General features: G+C 36.0%; 1 pseudogene; it reads right to left on the minus strand.

Moving 5' to 3' along the window:
• Nucleotides 1–224: 224 nt before the first annotated feature.
• LOC120779899 overlaps nt 225–21,230 on the minus strand; it is a 61,012-nt pseudogene continuing 40,006 nt past the window's right edge.

Here is a 21,230-nt window from a genome sequence, read left to right on the forward strand (position 1 = left end):
TGCTCAATAGCAATACTGGCATAATATTTGAAAATATTCAAAGTTATATACTTTCATATTTAAAAAAGTGCTAACACCTATGTGAGTGAATATAAGAATTATATGCAAGAAATAGTTTGACGTTGTTTATACAAATACATCGATTGTTCGAAATATATTCCGTTTGAAATTATTCTAATCGATAATAACTTGTTTGAAACAAATAAAAATACAACTCAAATTCCTTCATTTTTAATAGCGGTTCATTATTAACCAAATTACATTTATTTGTTTTTTAAAGTTTAATTATCAACTGCCATACCATTCATAATCGACCATAATTCATTAGATGTAAAGACGAATTGTAATTCGCGTAGATGAAAATGTTTCTTTTTCAAATCGCTGCTTAGCCACCAACGCCACCAACTTTCATTTGATGAGTGTTGTATATTATTTGCTTGGCTGTTGTTATTAGCGTTGTTGATATTATAGTAGTTTTATGCAAACATACGTAGTTTTTCCCGATGTTCTATCGGTTTTGGTATTGCCCAGCACGATATGGCCGCAATTCCTATGGTACTTGCTTCTCCATGGAGGTCAATTGTACACCCAAATCCTCCAACCACGGTATGTCGGAGGGAACGACATCGGTAATACATTCGCGATCGATACGTTCCATATATAGCTCACCAATAGGTAGTCCAGGACAGATAAGCTCAGTGAACTTGGCTTTCAATAGGAAGGTTGGATCGCAACGACGGTATCCCCACCATTTTTCATCTTTACGCATAACTCGATGGAACCAGTCAATTAGTTCACTCAACTGGTAACGTTTTGGTCTGCAAGGTGGGTGTTGAGTGTTTAGCGTATTAGAAAGTATATATATATATTAAATTTTGCTCAAAACCTACCCAACAGCTTGATAAACCTGATCAACAGTATCAGGATCCTTAGCGCAATTGACAATAGCTTGTGCAACATCCGACACAAAAACCGCCAAGTGTGGGCGTAGTATCGTAGGAAACGATCTTCCGAACCATAAATATCAGCTGGCCTCTGGGAGTTCATCGCGAACAGCACATTCCCAGTGTATTTGCTCTTCAAAAAGTTGCTGCCACCCTCAAGCACAAAGCTCATTAGTTCGGGACTAGCGTTTAAAGCAGACAAATGAATCAAACGTTAAAAAATATATGGTAAATCTTCTGAAATAAAGTTTTGTTTAAATGAGTTAAGGATCCACCCCCTCTACTCGGTAAAACTGGCGCATCCTAATGCAACAGCGCAATTCACCACACCACACCAACACAACTCACCACACTTGTTCCCACTCAACAAAAATGATGGACAACGGGATGGGACTCACAATTCGATCTTCACAAGCCGCGCATCAACATTCGTCACACACATTTTCGCACGTCAACATTCGCCAGCTGCAGTTCGCCCATCAACACTTCAACTTTCGCTATACACCGATTCGACTCTACCCTGCGCCGCGTAAGCACAAATTTTCGTTGTTTCGACACCCAACCCGCGCGCTGAAATTAACTCGCTTATACATCATATATGTACATATGTATGTACATACTCGTATACTAAATCGGATCAATCCAGCATTCATCATTCAACAACCAACTTTATACTTATCATACATTTTTATTGTTAAATGTGAAGTGTCAAAATTCATATTTTTAATTAAAGTATATTGTATTGAAAAATATAAAAGTATTTTTTCTTGCCCCCGTGTAAATATGGTCCTTCGAGCCTTACCGAAAGGCACTATTGGTTTCTACTCGTACAAAATTTTATAAAAAAAAAGAAACGTTTTTACATACATACATACATACATGGTGCGGTGGCAGAATTTAAACAAACAGATACATAAATATTGGAGAAAAAATATATATATAAACAAATAATTTCCAAAATAAAAAGTTCCAGTATAAAACGTGTGTGTCAAAAAACAACAAAAATGGATTTAACAAACTAAAGTGCGCGAGGTCTGAGTGCGGAACATGCCATGAAAACCAAAATAAAGTGCGGGAACATAATGCACTGACCCAAACAAAACAAAGTGCAGTGACACACAAAAAAAAAAAAAAAAAAAAAAAACCATATGTTTGTACTTACTTACATATATAAAGAACATAAAATCATAAATATCCATATATACACACATATAAATATATGTGTATATTAGTGAGGTGACAAAAATACAAATGTGAACAGAGTGGAGAGAAACAGAGTGCAACAAGTAAACTGTTCCAAAAAACAAAAATAATCCACACAATCGGGCGCGAAAATCAAAACAATTAGCTAAAACGAAACAAACGGGCGCGAACAACTAAAACAAATACAAGTATATTTACATACAAACAAACAACTCATACAAGAAGCCAGCAGAGAAGGATAAATAGGAGAAGCCAGACTGCTGGAAGACTATAGAAGATACAAGGAATTGGAAATAAAATCTCATACATATGTACATTCATACACATGTATATACAAATATTAGCCACCAAAAAAAGCCCCTGCGGGAAGATAAAGTGAGTTGTGTCGATTCCATTTATTATTATTGTATCTTAAGCACATATGCATATACATATGTATTCCTAAAATCACAGTTTTATATAATAATGCATATAACCTGTATTAAAAAATCCGTTTGGGTAATATAACAAAACAGGTACCAAACGGTAATAACTTACGTTTCCGAAAAAAAATCAAAATGCCTACATATATGTATAAAATAAATATATTTTTACAAGCATTTACTTGCGAAAAATTTTCGGCAATATCCCTTCTGCTTAATAAAGCAGCATGTCAGATGCATATAACAAAATAAGCAAAGGCAACCATTCAAATTACAATATAAAAAGCAACACAAAAAAAATATAAAACAACAAAACCGACATACCTATGCATATTTACCGAGTGCAGGTATATTACACGTATTTATATATAATAGTGCATACGGAAAACATCTGTTTTACCGAATTCGATTTCGGGCTCTTTTCGTCGTGTAAATATATTGCTAAAACAAAAGCAAGCAGAATTACACAAAACATTACAGCATATTCTTTGATCATATACCTGTACATTAGCACAAGCAAAGCGCATTGATCTCTTCAACGAGCTCTCAATCGCACAAAGCATAAGTACATACATACATATGTATATACAAGTCCGAGTATTAGGGTGTACCTAAATACAAAATTTCGGACATCAAATATTTTAATGTATAAAAAACGCGGTTTAATAGTAATTAACGATTCAAAGTAAAATATAAATAAAAATAATACCAATGCAAATACATATATACAAAACGATATTAATAAAATATACGTTTGTACTGATATAATCTGAAAAAACTCTTATTTATTTAAAAGAGTATACAATTTGTTACACTACATCGCTTCGATTAGATACTACAAATCAGTTTACACTGAGAAAAATTTAATTAACTTTGACAAATACTTTATATATAAATATATAAAATAAGAAATATAAATATTTTTATAATATAACAAAATGGTTAACAACGAAAAAATCAAAATAAACCTGCAGGAGCCACACGCTCAAAACAGGCTATTAAATTTATTTCATAAAGTGACAGTATATTACGATACTGCACTAGATTTGCCTCTTCACCGATTCATGAGAACTCTGAATCGTTATTAGAAATAAAAAGCCAAAACCTTAAACATTTTTGGACTCGCCTCCAAGCGGCTCATGACGTCATTCTAGATTCTGACGATTCAGATATACACTATTTCAGATCCTCGGCTTACGCAATATATGAAAACTGCTTAGACCAGTATGAAGAAACGAAAGCTATTAAAGCTAATAAAAGCAATTGCACCTACTCCCCACAGTAGAGTAGAGCTGTCACAAATAGACAGTCAAGAGGCAAGTTCAGGCATCCACCTCGAGGTGCCCGCATGTGACACAGAAACCTTTTACGGAGGTTATGAAGAATGGCCGTCCATCCGGGACATGTTTACGGCCGTGTACATAAACCATCCTCAATTATCACATGCGCAAAAATTGTATCACCTCAGATACAAAACTAAAGGTCAAGCAGGCGAAGTAGTCAAACAGTTCGCATTAAATGACGACAATTTCAATTTGGCTTGGGAAGCTCTAAAAGCTAGATATGAAAACGACAGAATACTAGTCGATAAGCAAGTAACGACACTAATGAACTTGCCAAAAATTAAGAAAGGAACAAGTGTAGAATTCATCAAACTAGAACCCACTGTTTCAAATTGTTTGTCGATTCTATCGACACTAAATATTCCCACAGACAGCTGGGACCCAATTCTGGTAAACATATGCACCGCCGCATTACCAGAAAAGTCTTTACTTCTATGGGAGCAATCGCTCTCATCACGAAAAAAGTGCCCAACGTGGCAGCAAATGAAAAATTTTCTCACCGCCCAATATGAAATTGCGGAAAGGTTAGAAGAAAAAATAATCAAAACTAAGATCATTAAACACGACCAAAATAGAAGCTTCAATAGACCCCAAGCTAGAAGCAACAAAAATTTAAACAAAAGCTTTCACAAAACGCTCTCGTTCATATCCGAACAGAACAAATATATGTCATGCGAACTATGTACAGGAGGGCATAAACTCTAAACTTGCGAGAAGTTTAAAAAATTAAATATTAACGAAAGGAACAACTTTGTCAGATCAAAAAGACTCTGTACAAAATGCTTGTCCCATACACACAATCTTAAAACTTGCAAAAGCAAATATAATTGCCTCTATTGTCACAAAATACACAACTCAATGCTTCATTACAGCAGATATCCCATCTCACCCCAAAGAAGCGCTTATTCACAAAGAACCACGGGTTTAATTGCAAAAGCAAATCCCGATACCCAAAATTCAAAAAATTGCCAAGAGACACCTCAAAGGCACTAAAAGTTCAAACGCTGCACAGCGAAGCACAAAGTGGACTAGTTATAGAACCAGTTACCACCAGATCAACTCAGGTTGAGAACAAAAACCTTAATTCATAATTAAGTAAATCGCAAAAGTTAAAGAAACTTCCATTAGCAAACAAAACTATAAAAGATCAGTATTGTGAGCACTTCTCTAAAGCCACAATTACTGGATCAAATAATGGCCGGTACGTCGTACGACAACCACTAAAGCCACAATTTTGCAATACCCCACATAAAGGTATAAAAAACAAAGCCAGACTTCCCTCTGACAGTCGATATATTAAAAGCACATAAAACTTTCGGCCCCGCAGGATGGCTTTCGCCAAAAATGATACAAAATCCTGATTCAAAAAATCTGAAGTTATGTGGCCCGCTGCTAAACGCCAAATAAGTGCATATGCACTAAAACATAAAATACAACAAAATTTTCTCCAAAAGTCGAAAAATCGACACATTTTATACACTATTGCCCCATAGAGGCTTAAATTTTCAAATGTAAATAAAATCAAAAAGGAAGTTAAGGGATCACAATACTCCCAATGCGATACATTGACGCACCTACGCTTACAAGCTAAGGTCGCTTTTAGCACATCTATCAAAGCGCTCCCCATATGGGTGGGTTATGGGAATTAGCTACATAAAGCATCAAATTAATTATGAAGAATTCTCTACTCCACGAATCGAAGCCGTTCCCCATTCACGGCCACTCTCGCAAGATCCCTCTATTGTCACAGTCCTAACTCCATGGCTAAGGAGTACCCATTCTGGCCATATCTGAGCCAGGCGTGGAGATACTATCCTTCAAAGAATAAATAAAATGCAAACCATTTCAGAAAAGGCAAAGAATACATTACCGGTATACCAAACCGATAAAATAGGAAATTGTAAATAACCGCTAATAAAATGAAAAAAACCAAATAACTTTTTTGCTATAATAATACAATAAGTCGTCAAAATACGCTTTTATTACTGCCTCAAGCGCCAATACTTACACAAAATACAATTTTCTATTAAAAGAAAAATCGCTTCTTACAGCTAATATTCTGCGCCCTCGGCTACTCCACCAACAGTAAGCCGAGTTGTATGTCTCAGATTATATATATAAAACTAGGCAAAATATTCGCCTACGGGGCCCAGGATGTTTAAATGTCTACTAGGTAAAACTGGCGCATCCTAATGCAACAGCGCAATTGAACAGCACATTCCTGGTATATTTGCTCTTCAAAAAGTTGCTGCCACCCTCAAGCACAAAGCTCATTAGTTCGGGACTAGCGTTTAAAGCAGACAAATGAATCAAACGTTAAAAAATACATGGTAAATCTTTTGAAATAAAGTTTAATTTTAGCTTACCCAACAATGCGACGTACACCTTACACGAGCACGTCATTGAAATTAAAATTTTGTCTCGAATTCACGACCAACTAAGTTGATAACTACATTTTAGTACTTCACATCATCGCGTATCGCTTTTTCATCTCTTAAATCATAAAATTGTAGCAGCACCTGACCCATTATTCAGCAATATTAACGAGGCCATATTTAGTTATTTCGTACTTTTATTGGAATAAAATCCCAGTCGATCTGTTATTTATCCTCCCAAGGAAAATTTGCAAACACTTCTTCCAGATTAAAATAACTAAATAAACCATCGTAAAGGAGGGTACCTTGAAATAAACTCAAACAAATTATCTTGCAAAAACCTCCTTTACGATGGCAAAAACATAAATATGGCGGCGAATGAGCATATTCTGAACATCACTATTCGGCATGGTTGCATATTTGTGCGTTACATTTTCTGTGGTGAACATTTATTAATTTACCACAGTTAAAAAAAGGCATAAATAAAAAACTTAATTTTTCATGTATTTGCTCATATTTTTTTTGAATATATATTAAAATAAAACGATTTTCTTTTGAATATGTATTAAAGTTTTATATATAACCAATATTTTCAGGTCATCTTTTCTATAAATTTTAAGAAAATAACAAAATGCAACCATTTTTTGGTAAAAAGTCGGCCATCTTGGATTCCAATAGAAACTCAACCCCGGACTCCCCTTGACGTTTCTACAGTGGCACCTCTCAGCTGTGCCTTTGCTTACATAACATCAGCTGATAGTTTCTCTACTCCTCCTTTACGATGGCGCGAACATACATACCTACCCGACGCCTTTCCGCAAATGATAATGTTATGATAACAAATGCCCACATACAGATTTGGCAACGGGAATGGCAATAGATTTGTATGTCATAAACTTTAGCCTGTCGAGATGTGGGGTTAAGGGGTTATACACAGAAAGAAGACCGAAAAAAGCAATTTTTCCAGAATTGTTTCTGTGAAAAATTTTAAATTTAGTGAACCAAAAATTTGTTCACATATTATGGTAGCTCTTAACTGTATTTTAAAACTTAGTATCAGAAAAAAAATTTATTGGGAAAAAAACTACAGCTGATCTCTTTACAAAAGACGTTTTTGCGGTGACCATTTTGATGCCATTGGTTTCTTGTCTGCTGTAATCTCTATAACATTTTAATTAATAATGGTTCCACTTCGGTTGATGACATTTTAGATCATTCAACCACTACAGAAGAGAACTTGCCGACTATATAACCAACAACGACAAATTAAAAGACAAGCCGTGTACTCATTAATGCTTTCTTAAATGTAATTTAATTAATTTCTCACTTTTGACAATGTGTTTAAAGAATATCTATATACATATATATATATAATGAATAAAAACATATTAAATTCTCTATATCACAGTCAAAAAGCATAATCTATAAATATAAAAGAAAGTCGTGTTAGTTACATCATTTATAACTCAGGAATGGCTGAACCGATTTTTCTAACAATTGGAGGGGAGGTAGCTTAGAATCAGGGTAAGGACATAGGCTACCTTTTACTCTTTTGTGTTAAAATTTAATACAACTCATAAATACAAAAATTATATTTCAAATCATAGGCATTTGTTCAATATTCATGTTTGTAGGTATCATTTGAATATTTCATTTCTTCAAAAAAAAAAAAAAACAATAATAAAAACAACCTCACATCTATATGTATAAAAGAAAGTTGTGTTAGTTACACCGTTTATAATTCAAGAACGTCTGAACCTTTTATCCCTTTATGTTAAAATTCAATACAATTCATAAATACAAAAATTGTATTTCATATTATAAGTATTTGTTCAAAATTCATGTTTGTAAGAATGATTTGAATATTTCATTTCTTCAAAAAAAAATAATAATAATAATAACGATAACAATAATAAACCATATCAATACACTGTATAAAAGAAAGTCGATTTTTCTGTACCTATGTCCTTTTGTATGCTTAAATCATTAAAACTACGCAACAAATTTTGATACGGTTTTTTTAATAGATAGAGAAGTGGAAGATTTATATGTATAATAATATCCATTAAATAGTGGAGAAATACTGTTATTTTTGAGTTTTCTAATGTGATGAATTAAATTTTTTCCGCTAACATTGCAAACGCAAGCTGAAACCGACGAGATTTATCAAAATAATACACTAAGTATTGTACCCATTGAAACAGTCTCCAGAAAATTCCGCGATGGTATGTGTATTTCTATCTCTTATGGATATCCCACAATAACAGTTTTTTGTCATTTACTTTTTACGACAAATAATGGCTAATTTTCGAAGCGATTTTAACCAATACAGCATTATTCGTTATCCAATTGAATACCTTATATACATTGTTGATTTAATATAGATCTATATGGCCCTGTACAGCATTTGCTTTAAATGAATATTTTTGAAGATATTACAGATTTAAAAATAGCGAGACGTAGCGTTTGCGGTGGTACCGGCCGCCCAGTGCGGCGGGAGCGTGCCTTTAAATATCGCGTCGGAGGCCGCGGTTCTCCCTATAGCACTTTGAATTTAGCAGCGATCGGACGCGTTTATTATCGGAGGAATATTTAAACGGAAATGATGAAGTTTATGCGTGCTATTTCAAACTGATCCTTCCTCAAAAATAATACAATATTTTTATAGAATATAGCTGCAAGCAAATACACAGTGCAGGATTATAACTGGCTCAGTAATCATTCGATGAATATTATACCATGTGCATCCCTAAAGACAGATGTCATAACCTTGCCAGCCGACTTTTTCGTCTTTCCGCGCTTGAAACCGGTTCATCATGTGCAGTCCACTATAGTGTCTGTCGATTGGACTCCAGTGTGAAATGATGGAGCTATGTTTCTATTGTCACACACCGACGCAAAAATTCTGTTTTATTACGATTAAAGAGCACTCGAAATCTCTTCAGAGTTTCGCCTCTTTCCAACTTAGCAAATCTCTTTTCAACGGTTGATTTCCCTGGTTCAGAGACCAAATTCAACAGAATTTTACCTAAAAAGGCATGCTTTATTAACACTCGAAATACTTTGTGATCCATTTTTTTGTAAACTAACACAAGTTGCTTCACAAGAATACTATATCTCTTTAACTAATAGTTATAATCTAACTAATGGATATCATATACATGGTAATAGTAGTATTATCTATGAGTAAAGCGTGTTCTAGTATCTAAATATACAAAAGAAAGTCTTCAAACTACGTAATTTTTTTCGACATTATCGACTAGAGAAGTATGTGTCTAAGAAAAGATTTCTCGCCTCTTCGTGCACATGTGCATTAAGCCTTTTGTAGTGGACATCTGCCTGAATCCTTATTTCTTCGGCGAGTGTATTCACCTTAGGTCTCGATAAATATCAGCACTTCTGCCGTACCAAGGAGCATTAACAATGCCTCTTAGCATCTTGTTTTGAAAGCGTTGTATAATATAAAAACTGCTTTCATTGGCACATCCCCACAGTTGCGCTTGATTATTTGTTCATAAAGAAGTAATTTGCTGTGGTTTGACCTTCGCCCAATTAGCCATTTCATTTTAGACAATTTCAAATTAAGCTCAATTATTTTTATTTTCATATGCTCTTTCCAACGTAATCTAGCATCGAGCGTGATGGAAAGATATATTTGGCTGTATTTGCATATGGTATGCTGACTGATGCCCAGAGCATACTAAACAATTTTCTGCTGAATGGCAGTGAAAGTATGACGTCAGGAGAAGGCGAGCCCGATTTCCCAATCGATGACGTTGGAGCAGACGTTCCATTGCCCGACCATGAAGAAGTTCGAATTACCTCCCTGAAAAACAACAAGGCGGCGGGGGCCGACGGATTGCCGGCCGAGCTATTCAAACACGGCGGCGATGTCTTAATTTTGTATCTCCACAAAACTTATACGACTGTGTAAACTAACGTTGAGCAACACCAAAAGCTCCGTCAGGATCGGAAAGGACCTCTCTGAGCCGTTCGATACCAAAAGAGGTTCAGTTAAGGCGACTCTTTTTCGTGAGATTTCTTCAAACTACTACTGGCAAAAATAATGCGTGCTGCAGACCTACACCGCGAGGGTAAAATCTTCTATAAGAGTGTACAGCTGCTGTCTTATGCTGATGATATTGGTATCAATGGCCTTAACAATTGCACAGTTAGTTCTGCTTTCTCCAGACAGGATAAGGCAGCGAAACAAATGGGTCTGGTGGTGAACGAGACCTCCTGTCATTAAACAAACATTCGTCGCACCGCAACTAGACACCCACGTCACTGTTGACATTCATAACTTCGAAGTTGTAGACAATTTTCTCTATCTTAGAACCAGCATCAACACCAAGATCAACGTCCGGTGCCACTTCGGACTAATTACGCAATTGGGAAGTAAAGTCCTCTTTCATAGTTCAGCGAATTAAATGATAGTGGTTACACTGGCTAGATCATGTCGTCCGAATGGATGAAAATAATACAGCTCTGAAAGTATTCGACGCAAACCCGCCGGGGTAAGCAGAAGAAGAGGACGACCTCCACTCCGTTGGAAAGACCAGGTTAAGAAGGACCTGGCTTCGCTTGGCTTTTCCAATTGGCGCAACCATGCGAAAAGTAGTAACGACTGACGCGCTGTTTTTAACTCTGCTATAACCGCGAAGATGTAGACATCTAAAATACTTAAAAGGTTTGTAGGTGATTCTTTTGTTTGTAAAATTTACATAAACCGATTTGCCACAGTTTAGTTTTATTCTCCATTTTTTGGTCCAACTTACTACAGAGTTGATTGGCGAGACATATAAAACCTTTCCTGCCTAAGGAACCAAAGAACTTCGGAAACATTCTAAAGGCTTGGAAAATTGTCAGACGGATTGCTGTATTGAAAAGATAAGTGAACTTCAGCAAAGATTTGTATGGTAATTGCTTTAACAATTACTTATTATTAAGCAAATGTATTAGCTTTATCGCAATTCTAGCCCACGTAAGTAAGCAATTTTTAATGGTGCAACGTGGCTTGTTGGACGTTTCAGATACTGTGTACTTTTCCAGACTCAGTAATCATCTTGATATACATACATACATAAGTATGTAAATATTTATTAATTGGCTCATTCTTAATATGAGCGATTTCTCGTTTTAATTCAATTGTTGCCTTATTAAGATTGGTTTTGTCGGGTGGTGAGTTTGTTTGTTGCCATTTCCATGGAAATTTGTTTTTTAATTAGGAGGATTTACATTTCTTCAGAGTAATTCGAACCTATAATTTATTGCTTTATAGCCGGAGTAGTATCCCAAACTGCTTTCTGAATTTATTTCGTAAATGTGTCAACTTCTAACTCTACACATAATTTTAGTCTGAAATATTTGTTTGAACGAAGTTTAGCTCGTTTTTTTTTGTATAGCTTCAAACTAAGATTTTAATAACTGTTTCACTTAGTGTTAAATATAATGGGGAGTGATCAGAACTTATGTAGATCTAACCCCTCTTCTATTTCGATGAAATTTCGTGATATCTTCCTGGTTATAAGGAAGTCTATTACATATGGTATTTTGCTGGTATCCGTTAGCCAGTATGTTGGTGTTCCGGTCGATACAAACTCACACCCCGTTTCTTGAGCTGCCTGGGATAAGTCTCACCCTTTAGCTGTCGTTAGGCGCGATCTCCAGTAAACATAATAAATTTGTGTGGGTGCATATTAAGAAGTTCTTTACATTCTTCAACGAGGATATTGTATCTCGGCGGGTAACACATTGCACTAATTGAAAAGGTTTGGTTAATTGCTTTAAATGTAATCGTTGAGGTTTGAATATTCTGCTTACTGATTTTTCTATCATCATAATGTTTTATGCTGTTTTTAACAATAACAGCAGTGCCTCCCCTCGCACAATTGCTTGGGTGGATTGTGTGATAAACATCGTAGTTTTTGAAAGTTATACTACTGTGCCCAAAAAATAAGGTGACATTTGAATTTAAACTACGCGCGTCGAAGGATTTGGAGAATTATTATTTTTAGGTTGGAGTACTGTCAGTCACATTTATGTGAAAATTCATGTCAAAATATTCATTAGCGTTTGAGATACGTGTCGTTTTGTGAGCTGCTAAAAGTGAGTTTTTCGGTTTTTGCGATGTCGAAATTTGTTGAGCAAAGAATTTGCATTGAATTTTGTTTACGGAATCAATTTTCTGCTGCGGATACGTTGAGGATGGTGCAGAAAGCCTTTGGTGATGAGGCTATGAGGCCGTGAACGTGTCGAAGACGAAGAGCGTCCAGGGCGACAATCAACCTCAACCGACGAAGCTCACGTTCAACAAATCAAAGATTTGGTGTTGAAAAACCGTTGATTAACAATTAGAGACCTTGCTGATGAAGTTGGCATATCGACAAGCTCAGCCAATACCATTTTGAAGGATATTTTGGGCCATAAGCGCGTCAAATCTCGACTGGTACCGAAAACATTGAATTTTTTGGAAAAAAGGCATCGCGTTGAAGTGTGCGAAACGATGCTCTCCGACTACCAGGGTGTCATGAAACACATTATAACTAGCGATGAGACTTGGATCTATGCTTACGACCCCGAAACAACCGATCAATCCAGCAAATATCGTGCCAAAAGAGAGCCGAGACCAAAAAAATCGCGCCAAGGTCGCTCAAAAATCAAGGTCATGTTGACTGTTTTCTTCGATTATCGTGGTGTTGTGCATTATGAATTCCTTCCAACCGGTCAAACAGTCAACAAGGAATATTATTTGAACGTTATGCGTCGTTTGCGTAACGCTATCCGCCTAAAAAGGCCGGAATTGTGGAAAGACAATTCTTGGTTTTTACACCACGATAATGCACCATCCCATACTGTCCTCGTAATTCGTGATCATTTCGGCAAAAGTTAACCGCAACCATCGTATTCACTTGATCTGGCGCCGTGCAACTTCTGGCTGCTCACCAAGCTCAAAAGACCGCTCCGGGGACACCGTTTTTATACGATAGAGGAGATTCAAGCCGCAGCGAAGACGGAACTAAAGGCCATCCCGGAAAGTGACTACAACCAGTGTCTCGAAGATTGGAAAATCCGTTGGCATAAGTGCACTGCATCGGGAGGGGACTACTTTGAAGGAGATGAAATTGATTTGGAAGAATAAATAAAGAATTTTCAAAATAAATACAATGTCACCTTGGGTACAGTAGTATGTATCGTAAAATGAGTTTCGGAAATTTGACATACATCTATTTTCTCTTTTTGTGAAATAAGTTAAAGCTCTTCTTGGTGATTTAATAGTCCAGTTGCATTCCATGCCATAACTCGGGGAGCACCACACATGCCTTAGATTTTGTTTTATTTTTATTTTTCTCGAGGTTGAATTTTCTTGTATATTTAACATCTTAAAGGTTTGAGTTATTATGTCTTCGTTTAACTTTGTGTTTTTTTCGTTCACCACATCTGAGTTGCTTTTCTGTACACGATTTTGCTTGTTAACTGTACTTTTACTACCAATGGGTGAATTATTTGATGTACTGGGCAAATTTATAGACACTTTTTGTTTCTTCAAGGCTTTGCTACGAATGCTTTGAAGCTCCTTGGCAACAATGCATCCTCTGTAGTTTGCCGGATGGCTTAAGTTTAGAATTCCTGAGAGGCTCAATGAGAACAACGGTGTGAAGTATGTGTTTGGTTTCTTATATTTTCTTTATGTCTTCATTAGAATCAAAAAAAATGTCCTCGTAATTTCCACTGGAGCAGGATGAAAGTGATGTAGATTATAAATTACTATTGTGATTCCATCTCACTTTCGTACTCTTTTTCGTGTTTCTCTTTTCCCACTCCATTTTCGTTTTGAACATTTCTTTTCGCTCGGCTTGGAAAGCAACAAGATTTGCAGATGACAGATGATTTTGCAACCTGTTTTTTAATTTTTTCTGCGAAATCTTTGGCTTTTTGCATCATTACATCCAATATTTGATTCATCACGCCGTCGTCTATGATGGACGTGTTGCCAGTATCGACCACTTCAAAGACCAATGCTCATGTTCGTTTTGCTATAAAAATATCGTTGAGTTGCCCAAAGTGAGGATATCGTGATAGCGATATAATTGAATAGTTAAATTGGAAATCTACATATTTTATTGACTTTGTAAATCACTTAAGGCGTCATTTCAGTGTGAATTTTTCGAGAAATAGATTTTTTTTGTAGCATTATCGGATACTATGCACTATACTAAACATTCTTTCAAATTTTGAAATCGAGCGTTTCTTGTAGAAAGGGAACAGAGTGGGGAAAATAGCGACTCCAATCTTTAAACACGTTTTTCTCAGAATGGTGTTTTTGAAAACAAAATAAATAAATAACAATAATAAAAACAATGAAAACACCGCACTATATACATAAAAGAAAGTCGTGTTAGTTAGACAATTTATAACTCAAGAACGACTGAACCGATTTGGCAGAAAATTGGTGGGGAGATATTGGGACATAGGATACTTTTTATCTCTTTATGTTAAAATTCAATACAATTCATAAGTATAAAACGTATATTTCAAATCATGAGCATTTTTTAAAAATTCATGTTTATAAGAACCATTTGCAAGGCATTGCGGCCACTTTGCTAGATTATGGGCGAACGATGTACCGGCCCTCATAATAAACAAAACGCCACATCTACTTATACATATCTTCTTATATGTAAAAATGAAACCGTTTTCGTTGTCACGGCATCACGCGTGAATGCCTGAACCGATTTGGCTGATTTTTTGTTTGTTGTATTTGTTATTATTTGGAGAAGGTTCTTATGTAAGGAAAAATGACAAAAGTTGCCGGAAAACCCCTAAAAACAGCCCTTTTCTTTTTCCCATACAAACATTTTATTTTGTATATACATACATACATACATACATATGTACATATGTAAGAAAAAATGATTGTTTGTTTGTTAGTAACGCTAACGCTCGAGAACGGCGGATTCAATCTTCATGAAATCAGAAGTTGTTCGCTGTGGATCTGGAAAGGGTTAGATATAAAAAAAAAACACATACTTTTCATAAGGAAATGTCGAAAAATTGGAAATTTCCAAAAAGTGACTTTTCATACAATTCTTTTTTGTTTTGTTTTTCAATATTTTGATTTGTAAATTATTTGAATCGTTCAATTTCGGTCGCTTGCTTTTTTATTCCGGCTATTTAAAAGAAAAATTATTGAAAATTATTCAGTGAAAACTTTATGTGTGTTTCAAACGAAGTGATCAATTACAGATTGAAATTTGTTACGAAGCAACGAAGACATCGCGCTAATATCGGTCGGCGTTCTTTTTGCCATCAACGTATGGCAGCCCAAGACACATGAACTACATGAGACTCCCAGGATGCGATGACATATGTGTGGAATTATGGATCGCTGTCAATCAGCAAGCGATCATCACGATAATACAGCAAGACTTTTCAAACAACAGCTACGATGTTTGATGGACTTTATCTTGAAGCAACGTATGTATATACAAGTATGGTGCAGTCAGATGCTGGATGTACTCTGTTGAGTTGCAAAAAAGAGGTTTGCCGCACGCACACATTCTTCTTTGAATGGTGGATGGTGGTTACACCAGATCAAATTGATGAAATCATTTCTGCGGAAATTCCTCATGCAGAGAAAGATCCATTATTCTACGAAGTGATGAAAACCAATATGGTGCATGGACCTTGCGGACACCCCAATCCCACTTGCAATAAATGCACGAAACACTATCCACGTGCTTTTCTTTCGGAAACGCAAACTGGAAATGATGGATATCCACTCTATCGTCGTAGCTCATCAGACGACCATACAACTTAGAGTAGTGAATATCGAAGTTGACAACATATGGATCGTACAATATTCGCCACTGTTGTCTAATTCACATTCAAATCTCATGCCAATGTTTGATATTGTAGTTTGGTGAAATCGACTTTTCCGACTGTTGTGCGTTTTGCAGTACATTTGGAGAATGGCTAAAGAGTGTTTTTCAACCCAGAGAATACAGTACAGCCAGCGGAAACACTTCCAACAACAAAATTTATATTGACGAGTTTTTTCTCAACTTGCGTCAGTGATTCGTTTGTGAGAACATTGCTCTATTTGGAAATGCCTTGATATTATGCATAGAATGCAATCGCGGAAGAAATAGGTACGTAGAAAGCAAGGCCAACCAATAGATTGACATCCAACACGAACACGAACAAAAGTACATTGCCGAAGACATTTTACATCGTATTCGTTAAGAATTGGAAATAGGCAAACTTCGATTCCAGTGGTTTGATATCAATTCCACCTCCCTTTTGTCAATTCACTTCAACGAAATATGAACTCATCACGAATGTTTATGCCAAACTATCGTAATTACGATTGCATGGGTGCGCGCCAATTATACGTGGCGTTTTCCCGAGTTGGAAAACCATCTTCTCTGTACATTTACGCACCGGAATAGAAACCAAAAAATGTTGCTTATCAAAAAATTTAGAAAAATTGAAAAAAAAAAATGATTTTTAACACAACGTACTTTCAACTGTTTTTCATTTCAAACACACATAATTTCACGCAGGACAACGCAGGCGTTGTCACGGCATCACGCGTGAATGGCTGAACCGATTTGGCTGATTTTTCTTTTTGTAGTTTTCTAATACTTGGTACAAGGTTCTTATGGAAAAAAATATTAAGAAAATCTCTCAGAAAGAATGAAAAATATATATTTCATTTAGTATATTTAAAAAAACGCGTGTAACGAATGTAAACTTAATTCAATTTAAATGTCAACGTCATTCAATTAAAAAAAAAAATTGTGGTAATCTGTTTTCATGTAAATTTTATTAAGTTTTTGATAAAGTTCGTTTTGTTTTAAAGACTAAGAAGTTTTTTGTTTGCTAATAAGTGTTTATTAATCCCGGTAAGTTAAATTCACCTTATATCGATTTTTGGTAACTTTTGCTGACTACACAATATTACAATTTGGTATACATGGTTAAACAGAAAAAATATGAGATCATTTTATTTTCAGTTGGATTTTCGTTTTTAACAATGCCACCAACCAGACGACAAACTTAGGCCGCAGAATTCGAAATACGGCAAGTCAAAGAAGAACAAATCAGAGAAATGAACTACAAAGAAATCAAAATCAACAAAGAAATGTTGTGTTTAATCCCCACAGAGCTGCATTCTGCTATAATGTGGCAATTGATTACAGTTCAGAGCAAATTGTTGCTATTGGACTAGTGAATATTGTATGACCACATTGCAATGTATTGAAATTCAAAAATGAAGCCCCTGGATTGTGTTGGATTGGCGGCCAAGTCAAATTGACGCCATTGGTACCACCACCAGAGCCACTACATTCATTGGTTTCCGGAAATGGGCCAGATTCTAATCATTTTTTGACTCATATCCAGCAATACAATAATTGCTTTCAAATGACATCATTTGGCGCAACAAAAGTTATTGGAGACAATTTTATGCCTACTTTCAAGGTATATAAGTATAATGGCAAACAACTTTATTTAGTTTTACAACCATATAGCTGGTGCAAAATATGTTGAGCCAGTGTTGTGTAGATGTGTTTACAAAGTGTTCCAATACTTGGTAAAGCCTACTACCTAAAACTGCCATGGAAGGCTACTGTTCAATGTTGAGATTTAGTTTTAATTTGAAATGATCTATAAAGTATTTTGGGAGTATTTTTAAATTTTTGCAAATATATTTTATGGGCGATTCAGCAAGAGAAGTCGATCAGCGTTGCGCACACAACAACTTAGTGAAAAGATCCATTGTGGAACAACTTCAAACATTTTTCCATCAACACAATGAATTAGTTGCATTATTCACAACTGCATTAGACCCCATGCCATCAGATAATCATAAAATTGTCATCAGAGCCGATAAGGCGTCTGCAGGACAACATGCTGGACGTTTTAATGCGCCAACAATTGATGAAGTGGCTATTGTCGTCGTGGGAGAAAATTTAGAAAACCGAGACATTGTTTTACTTCGACGGAACGATCAACTTCAGCGTGTGTCTGAAACACATCGATCATATGATGCCTTACAATATCCTATCCTATTTTGGCAAGGTGAAGACGGCTATCATTTTTCAAGTAAGATGATAAATCCAGTTACAGGTAAATTAATTAACAATATATGTTTACCACATTAAAATATATGTTTACTAACTTAAAATTTATATTATCAAATTAATAACAAAAAAAATTGTTTATAGGTGCTGAAACGAACAAAAAAGTTAGTTCAATGAATTATTATTCATACAGACTGATGGTTCGGGAAAATGAGGACAATCACACATTAAAGTGTCGGCGTCTATTTCACCAATATGCTGTGGATATGTATGTGAAAATTGAAACTGAACGATTGACATTTATCAGGTTGAACCAGGCAAAACTCCGTTCCGAGGAATATATTCATCTTCGGGATGCCATTAATGCTGATGGAAATGCACAGAATGTTGGCAGAACAACTATTCTCCCAGCAACATACGTCGGAAGCCCGCGACATATGCATGAATATGCTCAAGATGCTATGTCCTATGTACGACATTATGGCACACCAGATTTGTTTATCACATTCACATGCAATCCAAAGTGGACAGAAATTCAACAAGAATTATTTACTAGCCAATCACCTATTGATCGCCACGATATCACTGCAAGGGTGTTCAAAATGAAATTAAAATCACTCATGGATTTTATTGTTAAGCATCGCGTGTTCGATGTACTCAATTGAGTGGCAAAAACGCGGATTGCCACATGCACATATCCGCATTTGGTTGATTGAGAGGATAAGCACCGAATGAAATTGATAATGTGATATCAGCAGAAATTCCCGATAATAATGAAGACCCACTGTTACATGAGGTTATTACAAAAATATGATACATGGTCCATGTGGAATATTAAATCCAATTTCTCCGTGTATGGTTGAAGGAAAATGTTCAAAACGCTACCCAAGACAATTAGTAACAGAAACTATTACTGGAAATGATGGATATCCACTTTATCGCCGCCGATCCATTGATGACAATGGAAAGTCAACAATAGTCAAAGTAAATCGACAGGACATTGAAGTTGATAATCGTTGGGTTGTTCCGTTTTCGCCATTACTCTGCAAGGCATATAAAGCACACATAAACGTCGAATTTTGCCATTCCGTAAAATCTATTAAATATATTTGCAAGTATGTGAACAAAGGTAGTGACATGGCTGTCTTCGGAGTTGCTGCCGAAAATTCAAATGATGAAGTCACTCAATATCAAATGGGCCGCTATGTTAGTAGTAACGAAGGCATGTGGCGTATATTTTCGTTTCCAATACATGAACGACACCCTACTGCTGTTCACTTGGCCGTATATTTGGAAAATGATCAACGGGTGTATTTTACAGATGCACACGTATTACAACGAGTTGACAGGCCACCATCGACAACATTAACCAGCTTCTTTGAAATGTGCCAGAATGATGATTTTGCCAGAACGCTACTTTACTCCGAAATGCCAAGATATTATACCTGGAATCAATCATCCAAAAAATTTCAACGACGAAAACGAGGACAGCCAGTTTCAGATTACCCACAAGTATTTTCCACCGATGCACTAGGCCGTATTTATGCAGTCCATCCCAATCAAGACGAGTGTTTTTATTTGCGTTTATTGTTAGTCAATGTTCGTGGTCCAACATCATTTCAACATCTGCGAACTGTTAATGGTGCATTGTGTGACTGATACAGAGAAGCCTGTCAACATTTGGGATTGTTAGAGAATGACACTCATTGGGACCAGACTCTTGAAGATGCTGTGATTTCATTAAATGCTAAACAAATACGAACATTATTTTCTATAATTTTGTCTACATGCTACCCATCAGCACCGACTGATTTATGGCATAAATACAAAGATCATATGGCGGAAGATATATTGCATCAGATGCGTTTTAGAACATCGAATGAAGATTTGCAAATGAACGAAGAAATTCACAATGAAGCATTAATTTTAATTGAGGACATGTGATTGATGCTTACCAACAAAGTATTAATACAAATAGGAATGATAGGACCCAATCGCCCAATGTTCGACTCATTTGATCAAGAATTGAGATGCGAAGCCCAATACAATACCGAAACATTACGAGGAATGGTTGATAGAACAGTCCTCTTTTTAAATCAACAACAAAAATATGCTTACGATACGCTCATGAAAGTAGTGAACGATGGAACTGGCGGATTTTATTTTTTAGATGTTCCCGGTGGAACTGGAAAAACTTTTTTGTTATCATTGATTTTGGCAACTATTCGGTAGTAAAATGGAATTGCACTGGCCCTAGCTTAATCAGGTATTGCAGCTACGTTGTTGGAAGGCGGTCGAACAGCTCATTCAGCTCTCAAGCTGCCGTTAAACCTTCAAATTAGTGAAACTCCAACTTGCAACCTTTCGAGGAATTCTGCGATGGCCAAAGGGCTGCAGCAAACAAGATTGATCATTTGGGATGAATGTACGATGGCACACAAAAAATCTTTGGAAGCATTAGATCGCTCGATGCAAGATTTACGAAATAACAAAAACCGGTTTGGTTTTGCATTGATACTATTGGCAGGTGATTTTCGACAAATATTGCCAGTTGTTCCCCGCTCAACGCCAGCTGAGTGCTGCCTGTTTGAAGTCGTCCATTTTATGGAAATACATTAAAACACTTAAATTAAGTATAAATATGAGAGTCGAATTGCAGGAAGACCAGTCTGGAGAACTGTTTTCCAAACAATTGCTCGATATTGGTAATGGTATTATTGCTGTTGATACATCATCTGGATACATTACATTCCCTACCAATTTTTGTAACTTTTGTGAATCAAAGACCGAACTCAGACCGAAATCACATTTGGTTAAGCGAACGTGTTATATTGGCCGCAAAAAATGTTGATGTGAA

This window comes from Bactrocera tryoni, unplaced genomic scaffold (genome assembly GCF_016617805.1).
Source record: "Bactrocera tryoni isolate S06 unplaced genomic scaffold, CSIRO_BtryS06_freeze2 scaffold_11, whole genome shotgun sequence".
Lineage (NCBI taxonomy): Eukaryota > Metazoa > Arthropoda > Insecta > Diptera > Tephritidae > Bactrocera > Bactrocera tryoni.